Here is a 7,986-nt window from a genome sequence, read left to right as displayed (position 1 = left end):
AGGTGTTGGTACACTTGTGGTCTTCCTCAAATGCATGGTCTCACCCTTGTAGAGGGTGGAATTCTAACTCCCAGGTGTTGGTACACTCGTGGTCTTCCTGAGCACTCTACCAAGGGCCAGGGTGAAGATGAGGCTATTCTTAGGCTCTCAAGTTGGCACAGGGCATCTGTCTTCTATACCCCCTGGCCACATCAGTCTGTACACAAACTTCCTTGTTTTATAAAGACACTAAGATTGCCTTACAGTCCACCCAAACTACCCAATTTTAAATTGTAAACCTATCTTCAAATAAGATCTAACTTTGAAGTACTGAGGGTGAAGGTAAATGTGGGCTCACATTCTCCTCAGATGACCCCTCCCCCAAAAGAAAAGTATGCAAGAGGGGGACAGGCGACATTCGGGACAGTTCTTAAAGCGTCCTTTATTTGGAATTCATTTCCTGGCTTTATTGTAATTCTAGAGACAAAGAAGGTAGATTCCTTTGGCTGAGGTCATCCGTCATTTGGGAAAAGGGGCCACTTATACCATGAGTTTCAGCATAGCTAACAACCTGAGGAGTTTTCACTTTCAAACCAGAGCTGTGGAGTAAGCCATATCTTTTAGACGTGACAGACTGACTTCTGGGGCCATCAGACGAATTTCTCCTTTGAGTACTCTGAGCCATTTAAGGTTCACGTATTGTGGGAAAGTGTCTATACATACTTCTAAGAACTGTAAGCTTTATTTTTGTTTGCTTAAGCTGCCAGTCACCTTGTCACCCATGACAACTATGTCGCTATGCATTGCTAGAGATTTTAAACTCTTTCTTTTCAAGTTTCTTTCTCATATATATATGATATGCATATTTGCATATATTCATATGCATATTTACAGCAGTGCTGTATTTTCTTTACAGTATTACTCTAACTTCCTGTTGGTTACACTCTTGTAATAACTGGCATAACAGAGATAGAGATTGAACGTCTGTGTTCGTCCTGGTCAAAAGGCATCCATTTCACTCAGGTTGTCAAGAGAAAAGGACAGAAGCTTAGACAGCTTCCTATCTTCAGTGCACAGCCGCAGGAAGAGAGAAGAGTTGCTGATCAGTTTCTTCAAAAGGGCAGAAAATAAGTAAATAAAGACTCACTAATTCTGATTTAGTTGTGAATTTGTGATTATGTGAGCACACTGAGTAATATCAATGGGATCATAAGGGCAAAGATTAATGGGAGGAAAAGTGTTTCCAAGTAGACAGAAAACAAGTAGGTGAAGAGCTCATTCTGTCTGGTTAACAATAATACCCTGAGCATTGAGCATACTGCCTGGTAAATCGTATCTGTTCAACAAGTTGACGTTGAAGGAAAGAATGGAACAGATGAATAAAAAATATAAGATTCACAGGTGTTGGTAGCTTCTGTGCTGGTACCCAGCTATGATGTTCTAATTGCAAATCTTCCCTCGTTACTTATTAAATCTGAATCTCAATGAAGCAGTTCTCAGTCGAGTTTTAATTACCATTGGTTCTTTAAAGCAATAAACCTGAATTTCATTAAAAGAATTACATTACCTAAATTTCATTAATTCATAGTCTTTCCTTCCCCCTGCCCTTCATTTAGAATGGCATGGTAAGTCTAATTTCATTGAAATGACCCAGAGGGAAGAAAGTGGTACCAAGAAGGAGACATGAAAACTGATTAAAGAAAAGATTCCAATGCTTGTCCGAAGCTGTCTCCCTTCATGAAAGTCAACTCTACCGAGAGTGGGAGGAACGAACCACACCTGTAAGGATATAGACTGAGGACTATGAATGTCTGGGGACCTACGAAACTGGCAGGAAGCACAGGGGAGTTAAGAATCATGTGAGAAAAGACACGCTGTCTCGCCACGGGAATGAAGCAAACTTTTGATGTGGCTGCTGAAGAAAATTCCATCAAAATAACAGTTCTTTGCTCAGCTTCGCTCAAGTTCTCTAGATTCCACAAATGAATTAACACATCGTTGCCTTTCTCAGTGTCTTCACATTCTTCCTCTGACTCAAGTGCCTGTGCCTTCACACTTATGAGAGAAGCAGAAGCAGGTAGGTTTAGGGCGTTCTCTTGCTTGCTTGGAGTACTTGCAAGGCAAAAGCAGAACTGCATTCTCAGTGAAGCCCTCCTTACCACAGATGGGTAACTAAGCCCAATGCTGAGGTTTACTCAGCTGCAGCTTCCATCTCCTGGTCTCATGAAGAATAAAAGCTGATTATAGCCAAGGAAATTGAAGAGAGAGATGGGCACTGGTTTCCTTTCATCAATCTCAATGCCCATTTTATTTGGGTCTATGATCCAGTCTTCCTTAGTGAGCCACAGTGTCCCCATTCTTGGTACTAGGATTTATTTTCCGTGTTTACCAGGAATGCATTTTCTGTGCTATGTTCCACGTGCTGTAGCTTTTATGGGAAATTGTTTTGTTTTCCTCTGAACATAAATGTGTTGTCCTCAGAACTCACTCTTTCATACTAAGTAAATGAAACCTCTGCCTGTGCAGGGTTTGCATCCTTGATGATGGTAGGAGACATTCTGTTGGGTGTGCTGGAAACACCACTACAATAATTAGACTCATACACGTGGTAACCAGCAAGTTTTGTTTTTTTTTTTTTAATTTGTCATGGTGGAACGTGACCAGAATGGTACAGAGCAGTAGCCAGAGGAGCCCTGCTTTGACTGCGCTCCTTTTCCAGGCATGTAACACGCCTTTATGGCCTAAAGATACTGGATGCCTTTTATTAGCTAAAATAACTTGAGGAAATCTGGGTATCCAGATAGCCAGCTCAGTTGCAGGCCCAGAAAAGAATTCACTCTACTTAACTAAGAGTCCCACAGCCTTTTGGTCAAGAGCTGCCCCTCCCTCAATCGTCAGCAGTTCCATGGCAAAAACCAATTTGCTAAGTGTTGGGACCGCTTGCAGTTGCCCCTTCAAAATGTCATCTTCAAGAACGTAAACAAAAGGTACCACTCTGTTGTGATCACTTTTAATTTCGTGAAGCCTAAGAGTGGAATGAAGTGGAAATGCGGGTCGGTTGGAATTTCTCCTGTCACATGTCCCTGGACACCTAACAACCCTGTAGTTGCTTTTCCTCCTGTGCTGGAGTGAGGTGACCAGAGGAAGGCAGAAACAGATGTGCACAAGTCTTGGTGACCCGCCAAGAGGCTGATAGTGTTTTCTGCAGATGCCCACACAAATAAGGCAGATAAACTTTCCGTAAATCCAAGGCAGTCTTCCTTCACCAGGCAACAGACAATGTCGAGAGCCCCCCTTTCGAGGAGGGCTCTGGAAGTCTGGGCCTTAAGGTTTGGCCCACAGAACTTCCCTTCCCTTCCAAATTGTCTCCAGCTTCATTTGCTAAGCATTCTGGGACTCACTTCTTAACTGATTGCAAATGTTTCTGAGGTAAAGTTTTCCATGGGAGTCACCAACAAGATTCACTAGTGCTTATTCTTCCGAGGTTCAGTTTGAAAAGACAATGTGGGTAACAATGAGACTCTTACCCCCAACTGCACCCCCATCCTCACCCCAGACGTGGGTGTAAGAAGCTGTTAACGGGTTTGGTTTCTGTTTGTAGAAGTGCAGGAGGAGCGCTCACAGAGAACAGGTAAAGTCATCAAAAAGTACTTGGGCTCTGACTGGGGCTTAGCCAGATGGATTTCCAGTGGTTTAGGAGTACAACCCAAGAAAACGAGGAGAGGTTTCCAGAGAAAACAGTGGAAGCCGCCAAGCCAAGCAATCTTCTTAAAGTGGGTAAAAGCTGAGCTGGGAGCATGCAGGTTGGAAGTAAGAAACTGTCCTTGCTTTCTCGCCTGCCCTTGTGGACCTGAATACTGGATTTTTTTTTTAATAAGGCAGCAAAATTGAATTGCCAGGAAGAACGGGGCTGTCACCTGCCGTGTGTCTTCATTAAGAATTGAAATTCTTCAAAAATAAGCTTTCCCATCAGGATTAAAAGACAGAAAATCTATTGTCACAATTTCTGGATGTTTGTTCTTATATTTCCCAAGGGTCAAAAGTCGTCATTAAAACATAAAGTTTTCAAATTGGACTGCCTTGAAAAAAGCATTGTCTTTAAAGGTATCTTAAGTAGCAAAAACACAATTTTCTTTCCCAAAGCAAAACTGTAAAATAGTAGGTAGTCAATTAGCATATTTGCCTAAAACATTGATGCTTTTGTTTACTTTTAAAGAAAGGCAAAGAGTGAAATTAGTAGTTATTACAAGTCTCTTGTCTTTCTCTCTGGATAATGCCAGCGATGGTTACTTTCTTGTAGCTCAACATTCAGCATGGCATAGGTGTCTCACTAAGTTGTCCAGGCTGGCCTTGAACTTTGTGACTTAAGCTTGCTTTGAACTTGTGATCCTCCTGCTTCAGCGTCCTGAGTGCGAGGCTACAGTCATGTGTCATCATTTCCAGGTGAAAGTTTTGCTGCTGTTGCTTTTAAACCTTATCATTTAGGGAGAACCAACGTGTCTTATGGTGGCAGTATGGTCTAAACAGGGATGGAAAAAGCTCTCTCAGGGCTTGCTACATTCTTCTTAGGGCTAAACAAGGGTGGGCTGGTTCAGACTCATATGCCTTTGACTCTTGGTGTGTCATGTTGCTGTGTGTGTAGAATGTATGACTACCGACCTCCATACATAGGCTTAGTCTGGACACATAGGCTTAGTCTTGTCCCCTTATCTTTTGATGTGACGCCAACACTGAGGTAGTTTCAAGAGCAGGAGAAACAGAACTGAGACCCTCTTTTCCACACCTTTGGAAACGTTGCTAGGCGTGTGTCATCTATTGGTTCAGTGATGCATTTAGATTCTGTTGTACCATGCAACTCTGTGAGAATCAGCCACGTGAGGGTTTTTCTTGGGGGTCCCTTGACTTAGAACCTTGTCCCAACCAATGAAGATCCATAGATAACACCGATCTGTAGTTCTGGCTGCTTCTGCCTCTGTGGTGTGTTTGTGGATTTTAGGTGAAGAGGCAGGCAATACATCCGAAGAGATGCAGAGGTGAAGAACTTTGCAGTACAGTTGTGTGCTGCAGCTAAACCAGGGCCTGCACTTCTGGCAGCTCCAGCCTTGGCCAGAAGGACTAGATCGAGGCCAGGCATTTTGAGGGATCTTGGAAGATGGCTCAACTGGTGAAGTGCTTCACACAGAAGCATGACTTCAATCCTTAGAGGCCATGGATTTAGCACAATTTAGTATATGCAGATACTCCCAGGGCCAGAGAGATGGAGACAGAGGATCCCTGGATCTTCCTGGACAGGCTAGTTAAGTTGGTTAGTAAGAGATCCTGTCCGAAAAAATAAGGACTGTCGAGGAAGCCAGTCAAAGTCAACTTCTCCCCAAGTGCACACACATGCATATGCAGTTGGTGGTAGTTTCTATGTCTGTCCACAGGTTCCTCTGGACTCTTGCTAAGTGCTCTGAAGTTCTCAAGATTTTACTTTTCATGTAAATTAAGATGTCTGTCAGTTTCATGCATCCTGACAGTGGAAAACACACACACACACACATACACACACACACACACACACACACACACAGAGAGAGAGAGAGAGAGAGAGAGAGAGAGAGAGAGAGAGAGAGAGAGAGCAAGAGAGAGCAACAACAAAACTCCTATATAAAAGGCAAAGGATTATTTGCTATTAGTTGAAATTAATGATAGAAGTTTTGCATGTTTGATTGCAGGCATGGTTTTTATTCACTTCGGTGAATGATAACAATTTTGTCACTGTGGGACAGAGCAAGCAATGATTATTTTCAATAAAGGACTATGAAGTCATTGCCAGTCAGGGTTCTGATTCCAATCTAATAAAATAATTTTCTGTTTCCTTCCTTTCTTCCTTCCACCCTCCTTCCCTTCCCTCTCTTTCTCTCTGTCTGTCTCCCTCCCCCCCCCCCCCCCCAGGATTTCCTTGAGCAGCTCTAGCTGTGTAGGAACTCACTCTGAAGGCCAGGCTACTCTCAAATTCAGAGCTCCACCTGTCTCTGCTTCCCAAGTGAAAGGATGAAAGGCGTGCGCCACTGCTGCCAGCCTCTGTTTTCTTTTTGTTATTGTTGTTGTATTGAAGATAAAACTAAGGGCCTCTTGGATGCCACACAGCATTATACCGGTGAAGCTGTATTTCCAGTCCTAGGTTATATTATCTTTCTTTAGGGCTTGTATACCAATCTGGAGCTTAAAGAAAAGAAGAAAGAGATGCCACGTTATCATTTGTCTTGTTGCAGCAGTAAGAAGGAATCTGAGACCAGCCTGGTCTACAAGAGCTAGTTCCAGAGCAGCTAGGGCTGTTCCACAGAGAAACTCTGTCTGGAAAAAACAACAACAACAACAAAGCAAGCAAATAAACAAAAAGAAGCATAAAAAGGAATAAAGAATTCTTTTTTTTTCTTTTTTTTTTTCAAGGATATATTCTACCATGAAGGGGTCAGCATGGCAGCAGGACCTTAAGGTAACTGGGCACATTGCAACTGCAGCTGGGGAACAGAAGAAGAGGAATGCTGACATTCAGCATCCTTTCTCCTCAAATATTTTATTCATTTGTTATGTATATGGTATTTTAGTAACATATGTATACATACCATGTGTATTCATGGTGCCTGTGGAGGCCAGAAAAGGACACTGGATCCTTTGGAACTGGAGGTACAAACAGCTGTGAGCCACCATATCAGTGCTTGGTACTAAGCCTGGGCCTTCTGCAAAACACCAACCGCTTTTAACCTCTAAACCATCTTTCCAGCCCTGCCCTCTTCTCCTTTTATGTGACCTCAGCAAATAGAAAACTGTTTCCACATTTAGGGTCTATCTTCCCAATTAACCTAACCTAGAAAATCCCTCACAGAAATACCCAGAGATTTATTTCCATGGCAATTCTAAGGCCCATCAAGTTGACAATCAAGATCAAACATTATTGTTCCAAAGGTTTGTTTTTTTGTGAGGTTATACTAATGGTCACAGAGTTTCTCAGTGTTCAGTAAGGGCTAAGCAGCTGGAGCGAATGATTCTTCACCAAATAATGAACCTTCTTCTTGTGTTATTCTTTCCAAGTTCATGTCATAATAAACTGCCAGTGAGTATTATACTTTGGGTGATATCTTTTCAATATTCAGGCATTAATAAATCACCACAAGATGATTAAATCTATGATCTCTTATTACCTTCCAAACTACAGCATTAGCCCTACTGATTACTATGGGTTCAAGATCCGGAAATTGTTCTTATCATTGTCCTTGACTAAACTATATAGATGAGAAAACAATTCCTATTTTGGTAGTCTAGTAGCTTATAAAACTAGGCTTTTCGCGAATGATGAGTTGTAAACTTTAGCAGACTGGAAACACGAAGGAGTGAGGGTTAACAAATGGGACCATTGTGTGCGGCTCACTAGAGGACAGAAGAGATACGTACAATTAAAACTGAGCCGCCACTCAAAGAGCTCCAGGTCAGGTTCTGTTCTCAAGAAAATAATTTTCCCCGCCTTGGGGGAATGTAGGATTTTAAACCCAAGTTGTTTGTGTTCTGGGAAATGGAACTATTAATACAGGACTTGTCCGACTCTTTTTTTCATCAGTTCTTTTGTCCAGAGTGCATTACATGGCAGAGGTTAGAACATGCTAAGTGTTCTCTGATAACCAAGAGGACTTGCCTAATACACACTGGTGGAAAGCACAGATTTTGCAGGAAAAAAAAAAAAGATGGATTGGGGAAAATGACTCCACTGCGGTCAGCTGTGGGTGATCTTCCCCAGAGAAGAAGGACGGAGTCAATCTTCTCTTTCATGTGCCGCTCTTTCTGCCTGCCACTACTCTTCTTCTGGATGTCTACTGTGAAGGATGCAGCACTCAGAGAAACTTTACAGACCACATTGATGCTCATCAGAGATGCACAGCATCACAACCGAAATTGGCAAGCTGCACTTTTAGGATTCTTTTAATATGCTTATCAGGAAATTTCAAGCTCATTACATGTCTGTTACAT

The sequence above is a fragment of the Microtus pennsylvanicus genome, chromosome 19, assembly GCF_037038515.1.
Source record: "Microtus pennsylvanicus isolate mMicPen1 chromosome 19, mMicPen1.hap1, whole genome shotgun sequence".
In the NCBI taxonomy this organism is placed as follows: domain Eukaryota; kingdom Metazoa; phylum Chordata; class Mammalia; order Rodentia; family Cricetidae; genus Microtus; species Microtus pennsylvanicus.
The sequence above is the reverse complement of the archived record's forward strand: the minus strand, read 5'-3'. Positions refer to the sequence as shown.